General features: G+C 24.1%; 1 protein-coding gene and 1 long non-coding RNA gene across 2 annotated transcripts in view; one reads left to right on the plus strand and one right to left on the minus strand.

Moving 5' to 3' along the window:
* Positions 1 to 15,869, minus strand: part of LOC127289588 (uncharacterized) — a 73,745-nt gene continuing 57,876 nt past the window's right edge. Inside the window, exon 3 of the long non-coding RNA XR_007844199.1 lies at positions 1 to 71. This is a non-coding gene — a long non-coding RNA (uncharacterized LOC127289588). The remainder of the gene's footprint in view (positions 72 to 15,869) is intronic.
* The window catches only part of LOC127289579 (muscarinic acetylcholine receptor gar-2), a 62,604-nt gene continuing 53,300 nt past the window's right edge, over positions 6,566 to 15,869 (plus strand). Inside the window, exons 1-2 of the mRNA XM_051317576.1 lie at positions 6,566 to 6,782; positions 7,365 to 7,513. The gene's annotated coding sequence lies outside the window, so the exon portion shown is untranslated. The remainder of the gene's footprint in view (positions 6,783 to 7,364; positions 7,514 to 15,869) is intronic.

Genomic DNA, 15,869 nt, shown 5'->3' on the forward strand with positions numbered 1-15,869 from the left:
GGAGCACGGTTTGCATCGACGCCATAATTTGATTAGCCCGTTTGAAAGCTTCGACCTCCTGCTGCACCATCCTGCAAACCGGAAAATCACCACGACTAACACCAAGTGACTTACTCGTTCGTTATTTTATACATTTCCCGTTTATGCCATGAAGTCTTAAAGCCTTTAAAGCAATTCAGATACAATTTTTCATATTTGATACACGTGTTCCGAAACTGGAAAAAAAATTTTTCCCTCTTTTTTTTATCCAATAAATAAAGTTTTTTTTACATAAGGAATTTATTTTTAACTTTAAAAATTTAATACAGAATTAATGAAATTATTTTTCATATATCTACCCATGTAGAAAATAATCATGGAAGACTGGGTGCGACATATTATCTATAAAGTTTTTGTAACGTTTAACAAGAAACGTACAACTATACAGATATTATCATGAATCTGTACAGTGAAACTATCTAGTTTCACTGTCTAGTTAAATTGTGACAACACTATCTAGAAAAGTCCTAGTTTAAACAGAATTAACATAACCTTTTTGCTTGTAGTTAACTGTATAGAAACTGTACAGAATTTCAATATTAAGAATATATTATATTATAAATATTATATGTTAGAATAATTAATAAATTATTATTTAAAATATATACATGAAATACATATAAAATTATAATTATTATTACTTTAGCATATATATTTAATTAATTTTATAAATTCGTAAACTATATACAACTATGTAATATAAATTATTATTATTTAATTATTTTATAGGGGAGATGTATGCAGGTTGAGACAGTTGATATTATATTAAATTTTGTATTTTTAAAATTAATTACTATTTTCTTAGGCAATGTTGATGCTCTGACCAATACTTTTTGAACGACAAATAATAACACAAATAATTCAATAAAATATAATTTATTCATATAAACTTGTCAACAATTTTACTTTTATTTTAGTAACTCTTCTGAAAAGTGATTTATTGATATTAACTTTCTTCCAACACTGCTAACAAAAACAATCATCATAACCTAAAATATCGCTTGCGTCACGGACTCAGAGTTGCCAATGACCCTACCTAAACGCTACTGCGCTTGCGTTACGACAACTCTCTTATAGGTCGAAAAAATCGCGCTTATATAAAATGCTTAATAATAAGAAAACTTTAATAAAGCAATATAAAAATATTTTTACTATTGAATTTTTTTTGTTAATTATATTGCTTCCAAATAAAAAAATACTAATTTCCTTAATATACTTAAGTATATAATAACAATAATAATAATAATTTTATTATATTTATATCATTATTATAATTATTTTTTAAATAAAATATTCTTTCCCTCTACACTTTTTAATAAATGAAGCTTCTCATTGGTTTTTCCATTTCTTGTTTGTCCATTACTTGCTGAGGACCAATAATAGAAATCGATTTCTCCTGTCTGCTAGATAATTCTAGATTTACGATATAGTTTCTATCTAGTTTAACTATATATTAAAACTACATAGTAACTAGCCTATCAAATCGTTACACTTTTAGATAGTTTCTGTACAGATTATCTATGTCGCGCCAGTATAGTATCAAGAAAAACTAGAGAGTATCGTTATAGTGCCATGACTATTTTCCACATGGGTAGTTACATTTTTTGAAAAATTTGTAACAAGAATAATAATTGAACCGCCGGGGACCAAACGAGCTTATAGGCGAGATTTTCATTGACCCCTGGAATAGCTGGAAACTCACTGATCGCGGGGCTAACAAAAATCACGCGTAAGCCACTTTTGGTCGTCAATTAGAAGATAAAATATTTAAAAATTATTTATTTTATTAATTAAATATTTAAGCCAAGTAAAAATCTAAATATAAATTACATGAAAAATTCTATTTTTTTTTCTAATTAAACAGCCAAAAAATTCAATGAAAATATATAAGGGGAAGAAAAAATATTAAGTGGAAAGAAAAAATAATTTCCATCAATTTTCTTCAACAACATGACTTGAACGACTTTCAACTTCTTTTTATATATAAAAAAAAAAAAAAAAAAAAAAAACTGGGCACAAGTCTTTGGAAACGTGGGTACTTTGTCTTTGTGTCCACATAGTAAATATTAGCGGAGGATGATGAGAGCTTCCGTCCATCTCCTTCTTTCTTTGCACTCTTCATTCTTGGGAACCGCGACCACATCGCTCTCTTTCTCTGTACCTCTCAAATCTTTTAAACATCAAGACACATTTTTTTTTAAAAAACTCTTTCTCCCCACCAAACAATTTACCCACCTTCTCTTTAAATCGTTTTCTCAAAAATGGAACGTAAATTAATTATAATCAATAATAATAACAACAATAAACGATAAAAATAATAATAATATAATAATGATAGTAATAACAATTTAGTAAAAAAATACTTAACATCTGAAAAATAGTATTTGGATTACAAATCCGATGTTGGTTTTGAAAAATACAAAATGGCGGATCCAATATGGCGGTTTTTTTTTATTTAACGAATTCACTTGAAATTGATTACTCGGAAGTTTTTGTGGTCTCTGATGACGAATTTGATGACAGTTTTAAAAAAATCAATATGGATTTTTTTTTATTTTTTCAAATTCCTAGTTAAAAAAAAAAATTCTTCCTCGAAAATAAAAAAAATATAACTTTATAGAATTTTTGTCCTCATTATTATGGAATTTCACTTTTAATCGCTGTAATTCTTTTGGTTATCAGAAAATCTTGAGAATCTTATAATTTCAACTTTCTCGTTTGCTTGTCTTCATTTCATTCAATTTATTGTACTTATTTGCGTTGTAGAGCGCAAATGCAATTTTCAAACGTCGTAATGTAATCGGTTTTCTTTCTCAAGAGCTTTTCTTGAAATTACTTTCAAAAAATTAAGAATGACGTGCAATTTAAAATGTTTCTACTGATAACTTGAAAATGCAGGATTCACTTTAAGAATCGTAACTATAGAAAAAAAAACAACAATTTAACACTTTTCTAGAACAATGCAAACAATTTAAGAAAATTAATAATTTCATATATCTATCTTGATGCGAGTGAAATATTTTTTTAGCACTAAAAATCAAAAACAAAATTTAGATCAAATCAAATTTTTTTTTTTTTCATTTGTTAAATGAAAATTAAGAAGGTTTTTTTTTTAATATTAACTTTTCCCGGATAGATTGTAATTGCTATATAAAAAAATAGTTCTTATTATTTAAAACAATTTTATTACAGTAATGGTTGAAGAAAAATTCTTTCGCGCAGTCAAAGCCTACAATTAGATGTGTATTTTTCTATTTATTATTTTCAACAGCTTGCCAAACTTTCATTTCGACGCTTTTCATTGCCTTTGCTTTCCGAAAGGTTTACTTTGGCATTTGATTACAAAACTAGAATTTTTTTTTTTTTTGTTAAAAAGGAAGTACATAAAAGTTTTAAGTAAATTTCAAGCAGTAAATAACAAATAGACGCTCTCGATTTAAAAAATCGCTCTCAATATTCTAAATTTCTAATATTGAAAAATAATATTTTGTTGCAATTTCAATTATTTAGCATATAAAAAGGTAAATTAAAATTGCATTTCTTATACATCCAAAGGACTTTATGCCAAAGTAATTTATTTCCTTTGTTCAAATAATTCCACTGGTAAATTGAAAAGAAATAATAAGGTAATTTGTAGGAGCAAAAAATAAATGCAATTATTTTTTTCTGAAAACGACTAAAACCAGTTGGTTAATGATAAAAAGCTAAACGGATATAGTTATGAATAATAAAAAGAAATAATAAAAAAAAAAAAAAAAATGAAAAAAAATTGAATCAAAGAACAGTAGAATTTATAATTATTTTTGAATCTCATTTTTCTTCCAGTATTTACATATTACAAAAATAAATAGTTACAAAAAACTAAAATTCAAAATTTTTTTTTTTTTTTTTATTCAAATAATATTATTTTCATTTCTATTTTAGCATACTTTTTCAAAACTAGGATATCGTGATCTTCAATCCACTGAGCTCATCATCAATTCAAAGGAAGGAGTTATATTTCTACGTCACTGTGACGTCACACTATATAAAGAGACCGTTAATTTTTAAATATATGCATCTTATCATTTAATCATTGCCTGTGGTCCTTTGAATCCTTGACAATGTCCATATTAGAGAGAGAGAGAGAGAGAGAGAGAGAGAGAGAGAGAGAGAGAGAGAGAGAGAGAGAGAGAGAGAGAGAGAGAGAGAGAGAGAGAGAGAGAGAGAGAGAGAGAGAGAGAGAGAGGGGGGGGGGGGAGGGAGAGGGAGAGAGAGACTGAATTTGAAAAGAAAAATTTGAAATAAAAAAAAAATATTTTGAAAAAATTTTCTTTTTATATAAAAATAGAAAATTTTATTATCAAAAAATTTTATTCGTACCAGTTTTTTAAAACTAAATATCTAGAATTCTTTTCTTCAGTTTTCATTTCGTGTATATTTCAAACTAGTAGGTAAAATTTAAGATTGTATTCCTCCACATATGCTCAGAAAATGCATCAAGTGTACTTGTGAAGGCTTCAGCCTCTAACAAAGTCTCTGTTTCTACAAAGAAAACACATAATACATTCAAAACAATTGCATTATAAAACAAACTTTGTTTACCAAAAATTTCATTATCTCACTGCCCGAATATGAATTGTTTTATGGAAAATAAAATTTTCTATTCTTAATTGATTTAGATTCTACATTATATTAAAATTTTTAAAAATATTATTTTAAATAGATAAATATAATTGATTTTTTATATTGAAAAATAGAAAAAAAAAAAATTTTTTTAATTTGCTTTTTTCTTCGTCAAACGTTTAATTAAATTGCAAAATACTTGATTGTGTTTTATTGTTTTTCACGTTGATAGAAAAATAAAAATCTAATTGAAACTCACAGTGATAACAATTTTTATGCCTTTGTGCGAACTTTTGTCTATTACATTTCGCGGAAACAGTAAATTTATATAAAAAAATAAGAATAACAAACAGAACTCACTCTTTTAATCATATTATATATCATTTTCTTGCTAATAAAAATGAATAAACAGCAATATTCATAATGTATGAATAAAAAAAAAAAAAAAAAAAGAAAAAAAAAAGAGAAAATAATACCTGGAATAATAGCAATAATATTTCAAATAGCACAACATCGGAAACAATATTACCTAATTATTGCCGGGCAACAGTCCCTAAAAACGGACAAAAATAATCAATGTTGCAGACCTACAAATTTTTATGGCAATATTAACAATATTGTGAATAATTATTCAATAAAAGGAAACCTTTTGTATTATGAAAACATACAATGGATAATAATTAATAAACTAAACTATATACTGAGGTCAAAAAGTTTCAATGCTTGCATTAATCCAAGTAAAGATTTGAAAATTCATATAAAATTAATTTTCTTAAATGTACAATTTAATTTTATTTTAATTTTATATCTTAAAATTGGATTTGATTTGTAAATATTACCATTTGATAGATATCGATTAAAGTAGATCCAATGTAGGATTAATGTAGGCTTAATATAGGTTCAAAGTAGAACCAATTTAGAATCAATTTAGGTCCAATAAAGGACCAATTTAGGTTCAATAAAGGACCAATGTAGGTTTAAGATAGTACTAATAGCCACAAAATTCTTCATTGAAACGTTAAATATTTTTTATAAATAATTTATAGTTTATATAGATTTTATAAAGGTTACTATTACTAATTTGAAAGATTGTAAAAGTTTGAAACAAACTTTTTAATTATATTGCAACTAACATTTTTATTTCTTTCTGGAAACTTTTTAAATCTCGTAATTAACTATAGTAAACTTTATTTATAGTACACACTTTATTAATCTCCGCAAAAATTTATACTTTTCATATTGGTTTTGTGTTCTTATTTATACTAAAAAAAAAATCACTAATCAGTATCCCGAAAAAAAAATATTTACCTGAAACAACGAAACGTTTCACTGTACTAGCAAAAGTTTTACTTGTTTCAGTTAAATCTTTTGCTATTCTAGTGAAACCTTTCGCTGTTTCAGATAAAGATTTTTTTTTTGCGTGAATTAATAATTTGAAAAAAAAATTCACCCAATCTAGACTAAATTTCTACTTTTATGGATAACAACACTGCGCTGTAAAAAGTTGATAAACAATATTTACTGTGTACTAAATTTTATCGCAGTATTTTCAAACTAACATAAATTTTTTTTATTTTTTTCACTCTTTTACAGGCAAATATCATTCAATAGTATATGAAGCAACATATTGACAGAATATTGATTCATGTATGATTGCTATTCAATTTTGCCAGGTAATATATTTTGCCCTATCAAAATAAAAGAAAACAAAAAATTATATTATCTTTATAAAAAAAATTCTATGAAGTAAATAATAATAAAAAAGATCAGTAAAATAATTTTTTTTTTTTTTTTTTGAAAATTGGCGAATATTCTGCCTCTGATGAACAGGTGGTCTCACATTTATCCCCGCAATTGCGTTGGCAATCGATTTCATTTTCAATTAAAGCGAAAAATTGTTATATGAAAATTCTCGATATGACAATTTATGTTTATTTATGGATTAATAAACATAATATTTAGAGTCAATAGAAATTCTATAAATTATAATGAGAAACTTTTGTATATATATAAAGCCAATATCTAAACATTTTGCGCTTGCGCTACCTGCAAAAAAGGAACGACCATCACGGCATCGCAACGATGACGGCGCTCACTTCAATCTTCGCCGCGTGTCCGTCGATGGATTCGGACCGAAAGTGAGTACAAAAATAAATGGCAGGCATGTCGGAAATACATAACTGCTAAAAAAAAAAAAGAAAATTTTTTTTTTAACTTCCGTCATCTTGTTTTATTTTTGTTTTTAATTCGTCATTGATTTAAAAGTGTTTAACATATATTTATTTTATATTTCACAATTCCTTCATCCCGGTCTATATATATATATATATATATATATATATATATAGTGGTAATAAGATGCAAAAGAAACGGTCAAAATATCAAAATTACTTTAATAATGAGAAGCTCAAGAGATTCTTTTTGTTTCTTCAAATCTCTCAAACTATTATTATCCCTTCAGGATAATAATGAAAATAATTTTCAAAAATTTTAATCTACCATTTCTTTTTTATAACAATCTTAAATAACCTTTTAAATTACTTGTAATTTATAAGAAAGATTTTTGTTTTCTCATATCTTTTTGATCTCAAGAAAAATTTAGTTTATTTTATAATTTTCAAAATTTGACAATTTTTTCTTTAAACAAATTTTATAATTCAAAAAAAAAATTTGAAAATAATTGAGTTTTCCTTTATAACGATTTCCGGTATCGAAAAAAGTGTGATGGACCTTCAAGTCGATATTTGAATTCGTGAGATTAAAGAAAATAAGTGCGAACTCACGTGCAAAATGAAACATTGAAGCTATAGAGTTTTGAAGCCCAACTGGCCTACTTCAACAAGTTCGAAAACTACACTGCACGCACAAGGTAAATTTTATTTTCAATTTGAATAAAAAAATTTACATTAACCTAAACTTATTTATTGAAAATTTTTAAATTTTGATAAAATGAAATTTAATTTCAATTAAATTAACTTTCATTCACTTTTTTCTATTGTAATTTGTTTTTTTTTTTGATAATAATAATTATAATTACAAAAAAATGAATATAAATATAATAATTAAATTTCTTGTGAATAAATCATAAATATAATATAAAAATCAATTATTCGAAGTTAAGTAAATATAATCAGAAATTTTGTTTGAATTAAATATACAATTTTTTATAATAACAAAATTTTTCGATTGTTTCAAATAAACTTTTTTCTGAGTAGGAAAATAAATTTTCGAAATTTGCGTGTTTTCTACACTGAAAAAAAGGTTTGGTATTGACAACCAAACGTTTGGTTGGTATTTATAAGCAACCAACATTTTTTTGTTGAATCAACAAAATTTTTGGTTGTCCCCAATTAAACTTTAGTTAGGACAACAAAAATCGTTTTTTTTTCTAATTTTGGTTGTTGCAAACAAATTTTGGTTGAGACAATTAAAATTTTGTTGATTCAATAAAAAAATTTTGATTACTTAAATACCAATCAAACGTTTGGTTGTCAATACCAAACCCTTTTTTCAATGTAATATAAATAATAATTATTATTATTAGTAAATTAAAGTTATAAGAAAATTAGGAAACGGAAAAAAATATTTTCCGGTCTATGAAGAAAAGAAATATTAGAAAATATGTATTATTAAATGTTTATACGGTAAACAATCGTGGTGCGAATATAATTCTCTTCATTTTCACACTAAAATAGAAATTCGTCATTATATATATATATATATATATATATATATATATATATATATATATATATATATATATAAGACGTATACTTTGTAAAAGTTAGCTAAAAGTACTCTCACACTTGTACTTATGATGCTATATTTATAACAGCTGGGAGCTGATATTACTCTAAGGATTTAACTTTACATTACCCTACACCTATGAAGTTCAATTCTGTGTTATCCAATATCATAAATCTGGAAAGAACCTTCATGGAAATTTAACTGATATGGCGCGCAAATAAAAAATATATTTTACTATACCTAAAAGTTTAGAAATCTCAATAATCTATATACGGAAGAAACTAGTAAATCTCCAATGAATTTAAAAAAAAAAAATATTCAATCCATAGATATTATTGAAAATTTTTCTTTTATTTTTATTACTTCTTAAATATATATATATACATATATTTGTTGAATGCGCAGATATATTTGCGTTTTTTGATACTATAAGAATATAAAAATCGGGATTTTTTTTAATTAAAACGAAAATGATTTTAAATAATTCCTGGAACCAATTTTTATTCAATTCTTAAATTATTAATACAATATATAATATATAATAATAATAATAATAATAATAATAATAATAATAATAATAATAATAATAATAATAAATAATAATAATATAGTACAAAAAGTTAATAATTTTTGCATGCGAAACAATAAAAAAAAGTCAATAATAATTTTTTGTGTTAATTTTTCGCAAACAATAATTATGGCTTTTATGTGAAATGATATCACATTTTTTTTACCTTCATTATATGATTTAAAACGTTTTCAAATATCTGAATAGGGATTATTCTTACTTTTAATATTTCAAGTCTCTGACAAAAGATTTTTTTCTGAAAATATGGATTTTTTTCTGCCTCTTTTGTTCAATTTTAAAATTTAATTTGGTAACAATTGTTTAGTCATGAATCGAGTATTAAATGTACATGATCTGCGTATTCGTAAAAAAAAAAAAAAAAAAAATTACATTACTTTTGAAAATTTGCATTTTTTCTTTGCATATAGAAATTTTTATCTTTAAATACTTTTTTAAAAGGCGGCAATAAATTTTAATATATATACATAATTTTCAATTTTCGCATTTGCAAAAAAAATTTATAATGAAATTTTCTTTTTTTTTTTTTACAATTGATTAAATTCATAAAGCATCATATAGAAGCTTGTCATAATAGTTATGCAATTAAGAGGTTTTTTTTTTTTTTTTTTTTTTTTTTTTCTCAATAGGTCAAAGGGACTGATCGGTGCATTTGACAAAGCGTAAAGCTACATGAAAGCGGGTAATTATACGTCATTATTGTACCACAAGGGAACTGCCCTCACTAAATTGACGATATCTCTCACACTCTTGGAAATTTATCAAAGAGGATATCTATTTTATTTTTTTTCTCTAAAAGTACTTGTAATGGTTTTGATGGTACTGAAAACAACTTTTTTTTTGACAAATCGTTTAAACTGGGATTTAAAGAAATTACGACACATTGCTACTGATTCATTCACATAAAAAGTTTTATACATCAATAAACGTATAAATAAACCTTTTGGATCACTTTAAAAAAAAAAAATAAATAATTTAGAAAAATGTTTTTTTAACCACAAATTTTCTGTTTAGTGAATAGGAAATACAAAATAACAAATAACTATTCAAATATTATTATTAATGGAAAATTTTTATAATTTGAATAATATAATGTATTATAATATGATATTTAATACAATATAATATTTAATAATATTAATAATAATATTATTCATTTAAATAATAAGAAAAAAAGGTATTATACAGTTCAGTTCAAAGTTTCAGTAGTCGAAGCCAATTTAAGTCAGACGGCTTCATCTGTACATATACAGACTATCACTGAACGTAATTGCGCTTGCGCTGCTATAAATTCTTTCATTAAAAAAAGCCGCTCTTATTTAAAATGATTTAATATAAGAAAATATTTAAAAAACAATTTTTAAGTGTTAAATTTTATTTCATATTTAGTTATAGTGTTTTTTTAAAAAAACTTTAATTTTTACAAATTATTTTAACATTATTAAGTGCAAATAATTTTAAAAGTCTTAACAAAACAAATATATTTACATTACTATAATTATTCATAAATAAGCAAAATTATTTCCACTGAAAATCTCAAAGTTGATAAAAATTAATTTTAATTAAAAAAAAACATAACTAAACTGAAAAACAATAATTTTATTATTTTTATTAATCGAAAAAATAATTCAAATTTAAATAAATTTATTATTTATTTAGCATTTACAAATTTTTATATTAAATCATTTTAAAAAAAAAGTTGATAAATTTTCTTGATAATAAAAAATGATAATTTTTATAACTATATTTTAATGATAAAAAAAATCCTTTAATACTTTTATAAATTGTACCTACAAAATATATTGATATAAATATAAATTTCTCATCGTTTTAAGAAAAAAAATCCGGCAATGTTTAATATTAGGAGAAAAAAATTTTTTTTGTTAAATATATCTTGACATAAGGGTGTCTTTGTTGTTCGATCATAAATCAAGATTGTATGTCGAAAACACGTAGAACTATATACTTATTATCGGTCATTCTAAAACTGGACTTTTTTTTCACCCTGTTTAACTTTTGTCAATTATCGAACCCCAGACAAGAAGATTGATTGATTATTTTTGATATCCAAGTGATAATATTGACGTCCGCATTCCAGATTAAGGAAACAAGGAACCGAAAACGAGTCAAGTGAACTGAAACAAGATGTTTTGCTTTCGTAGGGTTGAGATTGCGTATAACTATCGGATATTTTATCCCTTATATATAACTATTAAAGTCTCTACCAACAAAAGGTCACATACAATTGTGAACTAGAAGAAAATAAATCTATTTTCTCCATCCAAAATTAAATCACGAAAAGAAATCTTGAAAAAAAAAATCTTATTTTTTCCTCTCAATGTAAAAAAAAAAGAAATTTTTTTCAATTTATATCAGAAAGTAAAATGTGGTTCTCGTCAGCGAAACTGGTCAGTCCCTTGTCAGTTTTTCCATTTTTCTTTATTTGCCAGATAATTTTTATTTCACATAAATTTTATTTTAAAAAACGAGAAATATATTTTTTTTCCCCCAATAGAAACATTTAAAGCTACACTCAACAAAATAGATATCAATCTTGTCTGAAAAAAATTGACCAAAAAAAAACTCGATTTTTTTTAAAAGATAATTTTAGATTAAGATAATTTTTATTTTAAAAAGAAATTTCTATTATCAATGACAATATTTTTAATTAATAATTAAATTGTTTTACTATAGGATGACATAAAATAAAATTTAATATCTATTAATGTTTACAAAATTGATAATTTTAATTGCAAAGGAATATAATATTGAATAAATTATATTTTGCAGAAAGTGTTATCACTTTCCCCACAGGTTGAAACTTTATATCACATCCGTCGTGATTAAGATCTTGAGGGTAGAGAGTGCGATTTCTCTGGGGCTTGAGAGTCATTCCTCGCTTAATATCTGATGATACACGGACACGAGATCCGTCCAATATCATCAGTATTCACAGTTAGTTATATCCCTCGAGGGCCCACCGCACTGTGTACCATGGTCTTTATATTTTCTGATTGCACTTTCACAACATCTTATATCAAATAACGTTTTCGAAATACAAAACTCTATTGAAATGAACAAAAAAAAAAATCATTTTTATTCAAAATATCTGTATTATATATTCGATAAAAAAAAAAGAAACAGAGAGAGAGAGAGAATTGAAAAAAGGAAACATATAATACTCGTATGACATAAAATACATTAAAAGCAAATATACTCTATAAGTTAAAAAAAAAGTACTGTATACAGTTCTTTGATAAACTCGGATTCATCAGCGAAAATTAACCAATTTTTTTTTTCTGGCAGGAAACATAAATTTTTTTTACATTCACTTTTTATTTCTTATTTGAAGTTTTTTAAAATATTTTTTTCTATTCAATTATTATTGTTCCCAAAGTTGAAAAGAATCGTAACATGTAATATTATATATTTTTTTTTTGTATTATGTATTTTTTTCTATTCCATGCCTTAAACAGTTTTTTTTAGTTTTTTTTTCCCCCTTTACTTTTTTCTCTCTTGTGATTTTTTTTCTTGAGAACGAGCAATAATAATCAATCATCAACTTCTTGAGAATTTCTTCTTAACAATCCTCTTTGATTCGAATCAATGTCCTCGAATTGATTGCCTCAATAATAATTATTTCGATATTCAGATTTTTCTATAATAATGGTCAATGTTGACTTCCTGTTAAAGTATATATATTGTATATAAGAATCCTATTTACTCGTCCTTTTTTCTATATTTATATATATATATATAAAAAAAACTTTTATGCGATCGATAAATATGGATCCGTTTGTACTTTTTACAACGCATGTGTATTGTAAAATATATTCATATATTAACACGTCATAGACTCGGATATAGTGACATACAACGAGAAATATTTTTTTTTTCCCAATAGGTATACATTTAAAGCTACACTTAACGAAATAGATATAAATATTGTCTGAAAAAAACTTGATTTTTTTTTAAATCATTTTTAATAGAAAAAAGTACACTAGAATAGTTTTACAAAATTCAAAATGGCGGATACAATATGTAGAAGGAATTTTTAAATTTTGCTTAAAACTCGTAACTATATTTTTAAATTCTATCTAAAAAAGTTAATTTAATAAATTTTTATTTATTTTACATTAATTTAAAAAAATTATTGAACGATGAAAAAATTATTTCGTTTTCTCAAAGAGAAAGAAAAATAAAAAGTTATAAAAAAAAATTATATCCTTGCAATAACGATTATTTAAAAAATATATATATATATATTCACATTACACTATAGGAAAAAAAAACGAATATTTATTATATTCATTTTAACACATTTCCTTAAATTTAACATTAAAATTCTATATAACCAGAGGCAATTAAAACAAACGTTTTTCCACTTTCAAAACGTTAAATCATAAATTCGCCTTTTTTTTCTATCCATTTCAGACGTTTTTAATCTCTAGAGAATATGAATCCATTATAGGTCTTATTTTAGAATTGTTCACGATTCTCATATTTCAGTCAATGTTGACTGTGAAGTTTATAATGGATTAATAAAAAGAAAATTTTTTTTTTTTTAATATTAGATATAAAAAAAAATTTTTTTTTTTCAAAACCTCAATTAAATACAAAAACAAATTAGAAAATTATACTGAATTGAAATTTATCGGTCATTCACTCTAAACCACTCAATGTTGATAATAACCTTAAGTGAAACTTGGAGTTTCGTGTCAGTTTATGTAATAGCTATATACCTAACTAAAGTTAATCTACTTCTCTAAGAGACAGATAATCATTATCTCTCACACTATATTCTTTATAGAAGAGAATTTAATCATAATTTAAATCCAATATATAGTGTTGAAAATTCAACAAAAGTTTCATTTATCTGACGAATGAAAAAAAAGAAGAAAAAAAAAAGCTTTATTAAGGTGCCTACTTTAAGAAATCCTTCGAGCTTTTATTGCGCTTTGAAAATAATGATTAGGCGTGTCACGAGTAGAGGTTTATCGATCTACCAACCCGTCGGATCCGTTCCGCAATAACGTTTGCTGTTAAAAGTCCCGAGAAATAATTACACCTACTTTGATATCTTGACCGACGTATTTTGCGAAGAGGTTGATAAGAAGCACGAAAAAGTCTGAAAGACCTATTCCGCGTTTCACGAAAAAGTAATAATGATAACAATAATAATAATAATCACAATAGTAAAAATTATAATAATAAATATATAATAATAATAGTAACAACAATATAATAATAATAATAATAATAATAATAATAATAATAATAATAATAAAAATTATATAAATATATAATAATAAAGTAATAGTAATAATAATAATGTATAAATTTATACTGAAAATATTTACTTGAACCAAATAATTTCTATTTAAATTATATAAATTGTATTTTAATCAATAAGTTTTCTCTTTGAAACAAATACGATTTAATTGATTTAAATAATAAATTTATTAATACAAATGAATAATATTAGTAATAGTCAAGTAACCGATTATTTGAATTAAATTTTCTTTTTCAGTTATATAAAATATACGAAAGGTATAGGAAAAATAATGTTAATAAAAAATATTTCAATAAGACGGTTTTATATATTTCAGATTCGTGAATCTCGCCATTGTAGTTTTCAATTTGCGTGAATAATATGCAGCCTGTAATTTTTTGTCTGAAATGAAAAAACTAAATTGTTTTTTTTTTCCCCTCTTTTTTTTCATATAAACTAAACAAAAAATGTGGAAAATAGAAAGTTTATTTTTCGTTTGAAAAGAAAAAATTAAAAAAAAAAAATATTTTTTCAAACACATTTTTGTAAAAACATTTTTTTTTTAGTTAATAATAGTTTTTAATAAAAAAAAAAGATATAAATTAGATTTTGTTACAATTTTTTTTTTTTTTTAATTCTTTAGAGAGCATTATTACGAATTCAAATGTTTTTGAACATTTTCCATGCATGCTATTATAAAAACAATATCGAGGGAAAGAAACACGCACGAGTATATTTTTAAAAATACTTCAAATTGACCTTCGTATAATTTTATCAATATATTCTTTAATAGTTTATCTATTTAGGCAATAAAAAATCGATTTTCTTTTAATAACTTTCTTAATCTTGCATCATCCAAAGTTATTTCTGATTTTTTAAAATGTACTTAAATTTTTGGTTTTAGTTCTTTCATATCAAAAAAAAAAAAAAAAACATTTCAGAAAATAAAAATGTTATTTTAATTATTATATTTTTAAACTTTATTAACTTTACTGTCTAGAAACCTATTGATTGAAGAGTTAAATTTGACCACAGAAACAAAATAGAAAACTTTCTAGAAACAATAAAGTCTTAAGTTAGTTACAGAAACTAGAAACAAATTTCAACACGGGAATTGGTTAAAGATTTTCGAGGTCGGTGATTATTAATTTAATGCCTGGCATATTAATAATAATTTAAAAAAAAAAAACAACAAATGAGTAATGAATTTTAAACGAATTGGCAATGAATTTAAAAATAAGGAGATATATTTGATTTATTGCACTTTATTCTGATTGACCGCAAAGCCACAAAAAGTTAGAGAATAAAAGTTTCTATAAAATGGAAAAGAAGTTTTTAATTTTATAGTGGAAAATTAACAAATATATATAATTGGGGAAATTTTTGATTTCCAAAGCGTATTATATACGGCAATGGTAACCGCATAAACCACTGCCAGATACACTTTCTGAAACTACAAACGTTCAAAGTCTGTTTTCAGCTTTAGTTTGAGACCATGAAAAACAAAATCTCTTTCTGATAAAAACGACGGTTTACTCGCAAATATAGTTACGCTTTTACTATGTACAAGAACCCCAAGAAGGTTTTTTCTAACAATAATATAACCGCATTTGAAAATTT

Source organism: Leptopilina boulardi, unplaced genomic scaffold (assembly GCF_019393585.1).
Source record: "Leptopilina boulardi isolate dan_hultmark-lab unplaced genomic scaffold, ZJU_Lbou_2.1 LbouV2_48, whole genome shotgun sequence".
In the NCBI taxonomy this organism is placed as follows: domain Eukaryota; kingdom Metazoa; phylum Arthropoda; class Insecta; order Hymenoptera; family Figitidae; genus Leptopilina; species Leptopilina boulardi.